The following is a 15,787-nucleotide window of genomic DNA, read 5'->3' on the forward strand; positions in this document are numbered from 1 at the left end:
TGTGAGTGTGAGTATGAGTGTGTGTGAGTGTCAGTATGTGTGAATGTGTGAGTGAGTGTGAGTGTGTGAGTGTGTGTGTGTGTTTGTGTGTGTGAGTGTGATAGTGAGTGCGTGTGAGTGTGTGTGTGTTTGTGAGAGTATGTGTGAGTGTGAGTATGAGTGTGAGTGTGTGAGTGTGTGTGTGAGTGAGTGTGAGTGTGAGTGTGTGTGTGTGTGTGTGTGAGTATGTGTGAGTGTGAGTATGAGTGTGAGTGTGAGTGTGTGAGAGTGTGTGTGAGTGTGTGTGTGTGTGTGTGTGTGATTGTGAGTGTGTGTGAGTGTGAGTATGTGTGAATGTGTGAGTGAGTGTGAGTGTGTGAGTGTGTGTGTGTGTTTGTGTGTGTGAGTGTGATAGTGAGTGCGTGTGAGTGTGTGTGTGTTTGTGAGAGTATGTGTGAGTGTGAGTATGAGTGTGAGTGTGTGTGTGAGAGTGATTGTGAGTTTTAGTATGAGTATGGTTGAGTGTGAGTATGTGTGAGTGTGTGCATGAGTGTGCGAGTGTGTGTGAGTGTGTGTGAGTGTGAGAGTGAGTGCGTGTGAGTGTGAGTGTGTGAGTATGTGAGTGTGTGTGAATGTGTGAGTGAGTGTCCGGTCGCAGCTGTCATAGTTTCTGTGACCTCAGTCACCTGCTAGCAGCTTTGTTAGGTTTCAGGTTTAAGAACGAGATGATGGTGTGAGTTACATTAAGTATGTTTGCAACATCTTGTTAGGTTAATTAATGATGTAACTTTGCTTGCGTTACATCATTAATACTTCATATCTGTAACTACAACAGTTAAAATAACCTGACACTGACTTTTGGTTTCACACTGGAGACAAACTTTGATCTGCTTTGACTGTATCGGTCTTTATGCTCCGACTTCTTCCTTTGCTCCCGCCAACAATACGAACGCTGCTATAAGTCACCGCCTTCTTTCTTCGTTTCCAAAGATCATATTGGCAACATCCTCGTAGGGAAGCAGACACTTCCAACCCATGACGCTGGTAACCATTTTATTTATGAGGAACGTTTGATACTTTTCTTGTCCCCAAAGTGTTTCCCAATTGATCTGACGGTTAATACATTGTGTTGAAAACTAGCTGTATGGACCTGAAGTGCGACAATAAGAGAACATCTGAATCTATTCAGCGAATCCAACAGTTGACGGTGGTCCACATGAGTCTGAAGAGAAGCCAAACATTCATCACACAGTCTTCTGATTTGTTGCCTGGTTGGCACTTTGCCTGGATGTCCATCCATCAGTGTTTTTAATATAAGAGATCTGTTTCAGGCTTTCTATGTGATCCTTCAAACAGATCTTTACAGTGCATGAACACCGGCTGCTGGTGGCAGATTTAAAAAGTCACCAGCACCAGGATATGGATTTGGCAGTGCTGTAATACAGTATGTAATGCTCCATGAGGGAGGGCATGGACACTTTCACTGTGTTGTGGTGTGTTTTTGCAAAAAGACAGAAATGTGTGTTTCTATAACATCTTGAGTTTCAGCTCTGATCTTTTTAAAACACCAAAGAGGGACATACAGCTACATGTTCCTGTTAAGACCTGGTGAAAAACTCTGTGGAAATCAAATCAAACTAAAAATAATTAGCCTGACAGACGCAAATTAGGCCAGAATAACACAAGACGAAGACAAATCAAAGCAGCAGGAAATCAAGAGTAAAACCCAACTCAAGTGGACCATTTGAAAGGCCAATTGTCCTGAATAATGTAACAGCCTTTATCCTCTCCCCAGGCTAACAGGCCTCTGCTTAACATTCTTAAAAGATGCTTTTCAATTAAGCCTGACTTGGTGGTGGCAATGTGTATGCTAATGTGCACATAAGTGTGTGTGTGTGTGAGTGAGTGTGTGTGCCTGTGCAAGAAGCTGTTGAAGAATCAGGGAACGAGAAAGAAAATGTGACAAATACTCAGCGAGACGCAGACACCTCAGACCTGAATTAACAGCTCTTTATTAGAATAAAACTAACTTTTTATCAGCATACAGATAAGAAGCCCACTGTCTGAAAGCTCTTAACATAATCTCAGTTTGATTTATTTAGTTTCTACCTTATTTACCATGAACACAGAATTTAAAGTGCTTCTGTTTTGTCGATATCCATCATAATTGTCATTGGAAATGGTGATTAAAAAGTAAATCCCCGAGAGAGTCTAATTATTAACTTCAGAGACAATAATATCTTGGGAAAAAAATAAATCTCTTTACATTTGTTGTACAAAAAAGAGTTTTCTTTATAATGTGATGAACAGGTTGCATCGCTGTTCGTACAAGAGATTGTTCATGTTCTCATCCCCATTAAATCCTGCTTTATTCATTTCCATGATTCATCAGGGAAGTTGTTGTCAACGTCCTTGGAAACGGCATCCACCGTCTGAACCGGTGGACTTTTGTATAGCACTAAAGTTATTCAATTGCCTTCATTTGGGGGGCGTTCACTACCAACACAGCTTCACTGTTTTGTTACTCAACTGTGGAGTTCTTCGCTCTAAGGATATGAACCATCCCTTTGTCCCAGACAGTTGTGTTCACACTCAGGGTCCCCAGAGGATGAATTCTGACTTTGGTGATTCCCTCTTCCAGCCCCTTGATTCTCTGATTCTCTGATTTTCCTCTGGCGCAACAGCAGGTTGAGACCCCGGGGAAGACCCAGGACTCGGTGGAGAGATTATATCTCCTCACTGGGAACGCCTCGGGATCCCCCAGTCGGAGCTGACGGATGTGGGCCGGAGAAGGGAAGTTTGGGGTTCCTTCCTGGAGCTGCTGCCCCCGCGACCCGACCCCGGAGAAGCGGTAGACGATGGATGGATGGCAATAGCAGGTCAAAGTTTTCACTACATTTGTGAAATCTCTAAACATCTACTTGATGGATTTTTGTGGAAGTTGGTAGAACCATTTGTGGCCCCGAGGGAATGAATTGTAGAAACTTTGAGCCTCTCATTTTCCATTTAGTGCCATCATCAGGTCAACATTTAATTCTGTCCAACACTTTGATTAATGACCACATACCTGACATAGTAAGATGGTGAACCTGGTAAACATCATAGCTGCTAAACAGCAGCATGTTAGCATTGCAGTTGTGAAAGCATCCCTGTAACAACATGGGCTCAGAGATGGAAGCAAGGCTTTAGACTCTCAAACTTGTTTTATCATATCATGGCATAGCGGACCCCTTTGGCCTGGACAGGGCAACATGGAGCTTTGACAGTTAACGTATTTAGCTCAGTTAAATAATGCTAAAGCATTTTTCCATTTGGCATTTTAAACTGGTGTCTTTTGAACTCTTGACCGAGACCAAAACGTGAATGTTGGTCAGGTTCATTTGTAGTGAAAACAAAGCAGACCAACCCGAGGACTATGCATATACAACACTAAACAAGTAACATGTCAAACATGTGATCTGTAAAGGAAGTAATCATCTCAATAGTTACTGAAAATCTGCATTCTCTAACGTGCGGTGTCGACGTGCAGAGTGACAAGTGTGAGAGATCATGCTCTTGTGTCAAACTCAAAGTTGTTGACAGTTTCTGAATACAACAAACATTAAAGTTATGGAAGAATTGTCATCACAGTTGAAAGAAACCAAAGCTGAATGTTTGCTGGAGACGTGGAAGACGCCACTCAAGTGTACGTGTGGGTAACGTCCTTAATGACTTTCACCTCGAGTTTATCTCGCAGGGTTTCCTCCTGCTTCACATTCAATGTTTCCCCAGAGCAACCGCAGTCTTCATCGTTAAATACAGAGCAGTTGTGCTGAAGTAATTGGGAGTTAAGTGCCTTGCACAAGCACAAATAACTAATCCATGTTACATATCTAGATTTCCACAGCCAAACTGTAGGTTTCGGAGAAAAAAACAATCACCTTTCTAGAGCACCCATCACAGGACATCCACAAGATTCATTTCCAGAAGCACTTTTTATCCTGAACAGTCACAGTTTTGACCTTTTCTTTGTGTCTAGTTGAAGCCTTTATGAAAACTGCCATCATCACTCTCTTAATCTGCTGTCTTTTACACACTTCTCTCTTTCTGTCTCACTGTTCGTCCCAAAACAACTTATTGAATCTCCAAAATGTAAATAAGTGGATTTTCAGACACCAAACACAAAACCAAAGGTGTGATATTCCACTGATTAAAAAGAAAACACAAAACAAGTATGTCTGAAACAGCTGCGATGCATAATAGATTGCCAACACATTTTATCACGATAGTTAGCACATCGTTTGCTCGTTTATATATTTATTTTTGTGTCATTCACAAAGCGTCTTTGAGTTTCTAGAAAAGCGCGAAACAAATCTAATGTATTATTATTATTATTATTATTATTATTATTAATTGGAATTATAATGTGCCCACGGAAAAAGCTGTCTTAAAACAGCTGACAAGTGTATGTAAAACACTGATAATACAAACAGGTGGTAGGTTCATTCAGAAGAGGGGGTGCAGAGCGTGTTTAGGGGATTTTGCTGGAAACTGAGAATCTGGATCTGAGAACAGACGTCTCGGAACATCTTCTGTCTCCGTCTCAATCTGCTGCCAATCGATGATTTGTCAACAAGAACAAGCTAAATACTGAGAGCTAATGCACAGCATCGATGGAATAATGATTTCAATATAAATACACTATTTAATTAAACAATCTGCAACCAGCAGAACTGTTTACATCTGCATCAAAAATTGACCTTTAATTGGTTCGAAGCTGAAACATCGTTATGCACTTTGCATTGATCTATAAATTAATGACTCTTATCCTATTGAACCCCTGCAGCCGCCTGAAGGCAGCAGGACACATATGTTGAGAAGTGACGCAGCAGAGCGCAGTGCCATTAAGCACAACCAACTTTAATTTAATCGCATGCAAATGACACCAGTTTGCTCCAGAATAACCAAATGCATCCGCTCCCCATTGTTACCGAAGCCAAGGAGGTTATGTTTCCTGCTCGGTCTGTTTGTGTGTCAGCAGGATAACAAAGAAACTACCGGCTCCATTTTCATTACACTTGGTGGAAGGGTGAAGCACGGGCCAAGAAAGAAGCCATTACATTTTGGAGTGTCGAACCACAGGGTGGATAGTATACACACATTATGTTTCACTTCAGTTAACATTGTGAGATTTGTGCTGCATTCATGTGGCGTTGGGATAATAACAAAAAGGTTTAGTGACAATGTGTTGTTTGAACACTACAAAACAGTCCGTGAACACACCGACTTCCCAAGTCAGGAAATGGAACCGTCCAATGAGCATGTTTATGCAGCCTTGGCCTTGGCGGAGGTCTGCGCTCTCTGAGTGCCATTCTAGCTCTCAGCATATTTGATATTTATGACTGGAATCGGGACATTGACATTGCATGTGACTCTGATGACACATGGGGATCCTTGGGGCTCACAACTGTAATCATAGACTACCTATCGTTCCATTGGTTGTCTCTGGATTGAGTCATTGAGTATGTGCTGCTCTCTGACTGTCAAGGCCCAAACAATCAGCACAAGTCAGTTGAAATCTGTGGGTCTGTCGCTGGCTTCACATTGAGAATATATTCAACTCAGAGGAGCCGTATTAGCTCACTAAACTACGTTGAGAGGTTTAATAAAACATGAGGGTTTGGCTGAAAATAAGTTGACTTTTGGTTCCACACGGTACATAAACATCTCCTGGGTGAAAGTGTTTGTTCGACACAACCATCCACCCTGACCTTCTCCGTACGCAGACTTCCGCAGAAAAACAAAAGAAAAGGTTTCTCTTGAAGTGTAACTGACGATGCAGTTGTGTTGTTTAGTAACATAATGTTTAAGAGACCAGGCTACATCTTGAATGCGTTATCTTAAATGGAAACATGGGTCAGTGGGGTTGAAGAGAAACGTTTGGAGGCCCCTCCAACAGCTCTTCACACACTCTGCTTGATTGCTTCTCTCTGGACGGTTAGATGCTGAAGCAGTGCATTAAAAGCTGCTTACCTGCTATCATTTACCAATCAATGCTTAAGGAGCACGACTCGCCCCAGTGGCACATGGAGTTTTTTTTCATCATCATCACTGAACAGATAACCCACGGACATATTCCCCCAGGTCGGATGGCTGTCTCCATGTCGCTTACAGTTTGTACAAATACACGTATACATACACACTCAGGATACAGACTGAAGAGGTGTGAACAGGAGGGGAAAGGTATGACTCTTTATATCTGTAGTAGTAGCTGTGTTTTGGTGCCATGTGTGTGTCCAGTTGGTGTAGGTGAGGGTGTAAAAACAAGACATTAAATAAAGGTTTCAGGTCGGGACACAACCCTCAGCAAGTATTGGATCAGCTGATCAGCAGCCAGACAACAAGGCGCATGCAGATGCATTCAGACTGTGTTGTCGTGGAAGTTTTAATCAAGTCCTTAAACAAATGATACTATAATACTGAAATGACGATTCGTGAGAAGTTAAGTTGTCTTTGGAGTATTTATTCTGTACAGAAGGTTCATCAATCATACAGAGTGCAGCAGTCTGCGTGAGGAAGAACCATGAAGAAAGTGTGTTCATGTATTTTCAAGACAGAAAGGAGAAGGAGGGGGAAAGATTGCCATAGTTGACCCACAAAGAAAGGGAGTAGAGAAGGGAGCTGTGGAGAGTTCCCACAGTTGCAGGTGTTAGAAAGACAAAATAAAACAAGGAGGAGAGAGGCGAGGGAGGGGGAGAAGATAGGGACGTTTGGGATAAACAGAGGAGAATATGGTGGGAAGAAAATAAAAATAAAGTTACAAGGAAATAATGGGGAAAGACAGAAGTTAATTTAACCAAGTATTAAACAATAAGAATTTAACATGGACATATGAAATGTTCCATTACATTCCTCCCTTTGGATCATTCTATTGATCAACATACAAAAGAAATATGCACAGTTTCATCACAGGCGTTAAAACATCAACCCTAGAACTTCACACAGATCTAGACGTGGTCATCATGGGCTGGATGGAAAGAAAATGTGTGTGTGTGCAAGTGGCTGTTTTTGTTCAGAAGTGTGTCTGAGATTTCAAAAAGCAAGCGGGGAGGTTATTACATCATAGTTCATTTAGGTTATCTAAACAAAGTTGTCCTCGCATGTGTCAAATGAGACGTCAGAGTCAGACTCAGGTGAGTCTGGTTGGTGTGGAGTCATGTTTTCAGCATCAGTGGCATGTTTTACAAAGGTGTGTGTAACCGCCCCATCTATGGCACGTGTGATCAAGCCACGGGCGCAGGGAATTACACAACAGAAAACGATAGTCAGAACAGTGAGTATTATTCCTGCCGGGCCGTGTGAGCAAAATGGGAAACACAATGATAATTGATATTAAGGTCAAAAAACACATCGAGCCTCTAAGGCCACCAAACCCCAGGTGTTGGAATGGATGCCATGGACGTGGTCTGTCTGTGTAGATGACGTGTAGGTCCCTCGTGGGTGACACAGAAACTCTTCTGCAGGTCACTTGATGACTTCTCCTAAGTCGGATGATTTGAGGGCAGTGTATCTGCGTATGTCAAATGACGCTCGTTGCTCAAACTGAGGCTAAATCCTTCCAGACTTCAACGACACCCTCGGTGATTCTCTGTTGTGTCTTTAGGTTGTAGTTTGTGTGGTGCTCACCCCTTCGTGCTGTTCTGGAGAGTCAGTGAGGTGAGGCAGTGGTTGCAGTGGCTGGCGTAGATCCAAGTTGCCCTCTCTGCCACCTTCACTGCTGTGTGGGTGGAGAGGAGGATCTGGAACGGAACCGTTTGGACTGGTTGAAATGAGTGGAGTGGTGTAGATGCAGGTGATGATGAACTGATGTCACCTGTTTCCTTATGTCAGAGAGAGTGGAGGAAAGGTTACTGCAGTAGGTTAGCATGTTATGTTCACAAGTGTCTGTGGACGATGGTGGTTGTCTTTGATGATCCACACCAATGTGGGAAGGTACTGCAAACAACAAACACAAATTAAATGAAGAAAAAAAATTGACTAGGGTGGGGGGCCTGGGAGGGGTGTGTGTGTGTGTGTGTGTGTGTGTGTGTGTGTGTGTGTGTGTGTGTGTGTGCAGCTATAGCTGTGGGTAGGAGGACAGCTTCTAGGGGAGCCAAAATCAAAGTGTGATGCAGAATTTACCGTCTGATTACAGGAAGTTTCTATGTTTCCATAATGCCTCAAAGTCGTGTACTACACAGAAGCATATCTAGAGTCAGTGCAGACCGTGGCAGATCTGGACAAGGACACGTGAGCAGCTGATGAGTCAACCTGGAACACCTCCTGCTGTTTACATGTCAATGAGATTGAAATCAGACCAAATTCTTACAATAAGAAAAAATAATTTTAAAAAAGTGTGTGTGGATGTGCCTGTTCCGTACATGTGTGTGTGTGTTTGAGAGCGTGCGTGTCTGTGATGGACAAGATTTGCCAGCAGGCCTGTAACTGCTTGTAGCTGCTGGCCTGCTGAGCTTTAACCGGTCGAAGCCAGACCCTTAGCACAGAGGATTTAGAGTTGTTTGTGTGTATTTGTGTGATTGCATACATTTGTGTGTATGTATCTGTGTGTCAATACAGTTTGTTTTTTCAGGTGCATGGGTGCAGTGTGTGATGTGAGTTAAGTAGCTTCTCCTTCAGTGTCTCGGTCAGAGTTTTATCACGCAAAGTTTTCTAGCTACTCTGTCTCTTCTCTGATTCGCACATGGACGATGTACCCTGGGAACATGCATCCGGCACTTATTCCCTCTCAGAACAGCGCCTTGCTTCACATTCATACAGCTGCACACGTTCACAATTTCTCAAGGACATTTCATGTCTTTACACTAAATTGTGGTACTTCTGGTTCACCACTGCGGCCCTAACCCCTACATACAAGTCAACAAACCTTCACTGACACAGGAGGAAGCAACATAAACTAAACTGGGACAAACATGCACAACCAAGCTCTAATTAAGTATTTTACTTAATTTAGCTAATTTGTACACTTTGCAAAGTCATCTTGCGGGCCGGACTGGACCCTCTCATGTTTGACACCCCTGCTCTAGTTGCTTTATAAGGTACTATGAGATCTATATTGCACATTGTGCAGCTCTTACTCTTTAAACTAGAGCAGCAGATTTAAACTCAAGAACTGCCTTTAGGTCTGACACTGTCTGAAAATGAAGGATACGAGAAAATCACTTTCATTTTTTGCAAATCAAAGTGAAATGAAAGGTATCGATTGAAAAATCTCTGAATAAATGTCAATAGACGAAGCAAGTTTCTAATCAATGTTCTATTAGCTGCAATATACCAGCAGGGAGGAGACAGGAAGAACAACACAGCAAAACAACAGTACCATTCAAATATATCCTGAAGTCTGATTGGTAACAACATTTAGAAAGACAGCTGTGTAGAAATCAAATGCTTATTCTTGTCAAAACCAATACAGGATATGCTGCTCAAGAGGAGAGTTGGTACACACAGAAGTAGGAGACTAATTGATGTCAGAGACACTATCTCTCTGCCTTGACTTCAAACCTCCATCTTATCACATTGATTATCACGTTGACAATTCAGCATATTCCCCTTGCAAGTTATTTCTTTGCAAAGTTGCATCATGCTCTGATACTTCTATCACTGTGATCAGATTTGGATGATGCAATGACATGACATGGTACAGACGGCTTTGAAAAGGATATGTTGCAGAGATTCTTAAAGAATTACATTTCAGGACCCAAATGGAATAAATCTTCTCTTGCTTCCAGAACAAATGTAACATATTCTGATCTTTGTCTGTTTGAGTTTTATTGTCCTTAGTTCAACCATTGTTTTCAACATGCTTTTCAAAACAGCATGCTGTGCTACTGTGATTCACTGTTATTATCCTGCGGCCACATGACGCAGGTTATCCTGCATCCTAACATTAGGATGAAAGGAGGCGTGTTGTACAGAAATATTATACATTGCTACGTCCAATACTTTTTAATACACTTGGAGCTGGATATAAAAAACAAAACCCAATATTACCTGCTTTCGATTGGATCAGTAAAAACTCACATGCTGATGTGCATACGCGTTGGAATGATTAGATAAATATATACATGATACAATCATACAGATTCATTTAAGGTTGCCTCCTGAGTAGTTAACAAGTACCACATGGATTTAAATCCAATGTGCAACTTAACTACTATTAAATAAGTTAATAATAGTTAAGGATGCACTGATCCACACTTCTGAAATAATATCAGCATATTTGAAGTGCTAATCAACACTCCCCGCTGCATTCCCTCAGTGGTAGGTGTGCAGTGTTCATCCATAATTCATATCTTCACAACAAGCTTATGGCGTTCACCTGGGCTCCACAACCCATTGGAGTCTTGGCCCAAAGGCTAACCAGTGTCTTATAAATTAAAAAACTCATCACTGGAAAAGTAAAAGTGAGATATTTGCCAGCTCCAAGGCAGCTAACATATTATCTCTCACCTGAGGAAGCAAACCCCAAATTACTGACAATATAATAAAACAATCTGAGGCTATTACATGAATCATTTCATTCCACTTGTACTCCTGGAGAGGATCAACCACAGCCTGATTCTGAAGCGTTCAGGGAAGTTCACACCAGGGCACACACTCAGAGTGTGTATACTCTGTGTGTGCAAAGTGTAAAGAGCTAAAGCCACTGACACAGCACAGATCCTCTTCTTCTGATGAGCCTGGTTATCACTGATGTAAGAGCACGAGGAGCTGCATGAAAACCAGCGGCACAATGGAGGAGAGATATATGTGACGGCAGGAGGAAGAGATGAAAGTAACTTTGACCATTGACACTGTGTGTGCGTGTGTGTGTGTGTGTGTGCGAGTGTGTGTGTGTGTGTGTGTGTGCGTGCGTGTGTGTGCGTGTGTGTGTGTGCTTGTGTGTGTGCGTGTGTGTGTGTGCGTGTGTGTGTGCGTGCGTGTGTGTGTGTGCGTGTGTGTGCGTGTGCGTGTGTGCGCGCGTGTGTGTGTGTGTGTGCGTGTGTGTGTGCGTGCGTGTGTGTGTGTGTGTGTGTGTCCACATGTGACAGTGATGTTGGTTAGTTACAGTTACACATCACATCCATTGAAGGACAACGTTGCTAACGAGGCAGAGCTTCTTCTTCTTCACAAACAACGTGTCCTTATATATCGCTTAGTGTGATATCTTTTATAAAAGTAAAACAATGTCCAGCAACACGTGTCACTATCTGCATGTTACATGCTTAAAGTCTTTTCAAAATAAACTTTCGTCTTCACAGGAAACAACTTAGTTAGGTTCAGGAAAAGGTTGTGGTTTGGGTTACTTCACTAAACATCATTTACAAGTTTTGCCTCTTTCTTCTTCTGCTTCTCGTCGCGATTTAAGTGACGATCCCAGTCCGTCTTTTCTCAAACGTTATAGACAGCGTCACATAAGAGGCGACCGGAAGTTTGATATGAGCCCAGTCGGGTCTTTCTGCCAGCTTTCTTCTCTGCCTCCTCACCAGGCTCTACATCCACCTCTGAACCTGGGTGGTGATGGCCTGGTGGTCTAGAGGTACGCCTTCCAAACAAAACACTAGAAGGTGGTGAGTTCAACACCAGGCTGCCACCATTGTACACCTGAGCAAGGAACTTAACCCTGAGCTGCTCCAGAGTAACGAAGTCCCTGTACTTAGTTACTGTAAGTCGCTCTGGATAAGAGCGTCTGCTAAATGACCTATAATGTAATGAACCTAAATGTCTGGCCGACTTCTCAGTGTGCCGAACCGTCTGAGCCGGAAGCTTCATTCTGTCTCATAGTCTGCCCATGTCTGCATCCATGTTAGATACTCCTAGAGCCCCACAGGACATCAACATCAGCGGTGGTCGGTCTCTGCGTGTTTCCCTTCCTTCCTGTCCGCTCAAGTCACTAACTAGCAGCTTCATTGAGAGGGATAGAGAAAGTATTTCTCTTCTCAAGAGCTCCTTTCTTCCTGGTGACTTAATGGAGCTTAACGCAATTAAATTTCACATTCACCAGTTTAATCCAACGTGTACCAACCGGCTTCTCCCTCCCGTACTTCCCATGTCCTTCCTTCCTCTTCCATTCAGACTCTTTTAGATCTTGCTTGTCTTTTGGAAACTTAAGTGTGGACCGTTCAAACCAGCGTTCTGTTCTTCTTAATGTCTCAGTTGGGATGAGAGCGATGGCTTCCTGCACGTCATCCACCTCCATCAAGTGCTTCCAGGCTTAAAGACTGTAATCATAATGACGCAGCCAATTAGTGTTTGATTAGAGCGTCCACACACAGGGATGATGTCGTCTGCATGTGTGTGTGCGCTGGTTTCTTCCTCGTGTTAAATACTTATTATAGTCTTAACGTTTTGTTCAGAGGAGCTGCAGCCACATGTTTCAGGCTTTAACCAAATGCATCACTGCACCGATGATCATTCACTTTAAGAAAGTCACTTTCAACCAGTCATAAGGCATAACAAGTCATGTCATGTCAACATGACACCAGAAGAAGAAAAGGAACTTAAAAGAAAGCCGACAGAAGGTGAAGTTCATGAGAAGAAACAAAGACGTTACCTGCTGCAGACACGTCATCTCTGCTGATCGTGGAGCTTCAGCATGTTGTGACCACTTATCTGTAGCTCAGGTGAGGATGACGAGAGAGAACCTGCAGCTGACTCAACATGACGTCAACACTATACAGTGAACATTTATTCAGATATAAACGGCTGTAAGCTGCAGGATGTAACATGTTGTATTCAGTGTGTTCCCATAAGAAGAGGAGAGGGGGGTCAGAGGTCAACCAGCTGACAGACAGTCACAAAGATCTTCCACCAGGAGTCCACAAGAAACTGCTCTTTGTGTGAATAACTGAAGACTCTGTGTTCATGTTAATGTGTGTGTGTGTGTGTGTGTGTGTGTGTGTGTGTGTGTGTGTGTGTGTGTGTGTGTGCGTGTGTGTGTGTGTGTGAGCACTCTGACTCTCTACAAACACAGTGAGGCTTGAAGAAGTCTGAACAATATGTATCGATGAGGATGTAATGGAATCTCCCTTTATCTTCTTCTCCCTTTCTGTCTCCATCTGTCTGTCCTGCTTTTGTTTTCTGCTGCCCCCCCACTTCCCCCCCCCTCTGCAGCTCTCACCTCCTCGCCCATCTTTAATGGTAATGCAATGTTCTCTGTTCAGCTCATCAGCGGCTGCTCGCTCCCTCCTTCCCTGAGTGTTTAATTGCATTAGCATAAGTACGTGTTTGTGTGCATGTGTGTGTGTGCGTGTGTTTGTGTGTGTGTGTGTGTGTGTTTGTGTGCGTGTGAATGTGTGTGTGTGTGTGTGTTTGTGTGTGTGTGTGTTTGTGTGCGTGTGAATGTGTGTGTGTGTGTGTGTGTGTGTGTGTTTGTGTGCGTGTGTGTGTGTGTGTATGTGTCTGTGTGTGTGTGTGGGTGTTTGTGTGCGTGTGAATGTGTGTGTGTGTGAATATGTGTGTGTGTGTGTGTGTGTGTGTGAGTGCGTGTGAATGTGTGTGTGTTTGTGTGTGTGTGTGTGTGTGTGTGTGTGTGTGTGTGTGTTTGTGTGTGTGTGTGTGTGTGTGTGTGTGTGTGTTTGTGTGCGTGTGAATGTGTGTGTGTGTGTGTGTGTGTGTTTGTGTGTGTGTGTGTTTGTGTGCGTGTGTGTGTGTGTGTGTCTGTGTGTGTGTGGGTGTTTGTGTGCGTGTGGATGTGTGTGTGTGTGTGTGTGTGTGTTTGTTAGCGTGAGACATTGGGAGTGTGTGTGACTGATTCCAAATCTGACTAATTTGGGAACCAGAGGATTCTCTCACCATGTCTCCTCCATGTGTAGCTGGTGCCCCCCCCCCCCCCCCCCCCCATGAATCAGGTGTTCCTGGCCTTGTGCTCTCCAGATGAAGGAGTGAACTTGTGACAGAGATGAAGGCAGATGGAGAGAGAGAGGCAGGGAGGAGGAAGAGGAGCATTTGTGCATCACCTGAAACACACTTCAGGTGATGCACAGAAATCTTTCTTCCACATATTTCATGTGACGTCACATTTACACGTCAGCACCATCGACTGCATGTGAACACAATGTACATGAATCTGAGGCAAACAGATGAAGTGGTGATGAATCAAGCGCTCCCTGCTGTGCTTCAGGAGCTGAGAGAAGTCTCATAACAAAGGCCTCAAGGGATGTCACTTGAGGCGGCGCTGGTCGGCGTTGAAATGTGTAAATGATAAAAACAAGAGTTAAAAAGAAGAGTTTGCTGCAGGACACATTAGTTTGTAAAACGACACGTATTATAAGAAGTGGAAACATAACGCTCATCGATGCTCAGCCATGTCGCCATCGGCCTCAGACCTGCAGCTCTACGGGGAGAACACGACTCTGCACTGACACAAAACCAACCACAGGAGACTCAACATCTCCAACCAGCTGTGATCAGTCGGATCACCAAACTCACATGTTTCACTGCAAAGACTAGTGAAACATGTGCTTGTGTAATAACTCTCTTCACCAGCAGCTGGCAGTGTTCTGTCTTCCTCACCAGAAGACCTGACTGGAAACGTAAGAGCCGTCGTTAACATACACACATTCAAACGAAGCAGCTGAAGCCCAGCAGCCAATCAGAGTGGATTCTCTGCAGGGCCGGAAAGTGCAGACGGTGCAGAACACACCCCCCCCCCCTTATCTCCCAAGCTGAAATACTTCTTGTAACCGTTGAACACGTCCATTACAGACACACTTCTCTGTGTGTAGTCCCTTTGACCTCTGATATAAACTGCACGTGTGAAGTTGTGGACTTTATTATTATTGTTCATATTTTAAATGTGTCTTCAACCCTGAGGCCGTGCAAATCCTCTTCTGGAAGCGACTGTACCTAGACGTGAGGGAAGGATGCAGTTCTCTCTCATTCTCAAAGTTCAGTTGAGTTGGTTTTATTAGCATGACTTCTGACATGTGTTGTGAAAGCTCATTTTAAATATTTAAATGCATTAGTTAATCCGCTGCAGACTCACTCCAGTGCGTTGTCGTTAATCAACATTATATGCATTTGGACTAATCTCCTCGGAGCAGATGAAAGAGGAGCGAGATAAAGGACAGAGAACGATCTGAAGTCTATAGGCATGTATTTATCTCAACATTCCCTCCATAATGTTTGTGAAATCTGTCTTTCTTGCATCTTCTCCGTCCAACAGCATGTTGTCACGTGAACTAATCCCCACCCTCAGGTTCCTGAGGGCTTTCTGATGATACTGCTAATACTTATCATTCCTCCATACATTTGGATTCATATTGGCAGAGAAGGATCTCAACTCGAGGTCCCTTCATCTCTTTCTCTCAACATTCCCTCAATAATGTGAGTGAAATCTGCGGCTCTTCTGTCTTTCTTGCATCTTCTCCGTCCAACACGTGAACTAATCCCCACCCTCAGGTTCCTGAGGGCTTTCTGAAGATACTGGACTCTGGCGATGATGGCAGGCGTCCTTTCCTGCCTTTACTTCTCGCTCCTTTTCCCATGATGCACTGCAGACCTTATAGGCAGGGCCAGTTCATCTGTGCAACACATGAACACGAGACAACATGCTTCACACCATGAAGAAGAACTCAGGAAGTGGAGCGTAAGGTGGTTCATGATGAATCCAAAGGTGAAGTGCAGTGAAGGTTGTTGGACTCTTCCACTCTGACTGTCAGCTGCACATTCTCACATCTAGATATTCAGACTCGCAGTGATGAGACCTCAGTGTGACTGAAATGATCCAACATCCTTTATGTGGACTAACCCTCCTGCAGTCTGCAGAGGGATCTGCACGTCTTATGGTTTT

Source organism: Cottoperca gobio, chromosome 5 (genome assembly GCF_900634415.1).
Source record: "Cottoperca gobio chromosome 5, fCotGob3.1, whole genome shotgun sequence".
NCBI classification, from domain to species: Eukaryota; Metazoa; Chordata; class Actinopteri; order Perciformes; family Bovichtidae; genus Cottoperca; species Cottoperca gobio.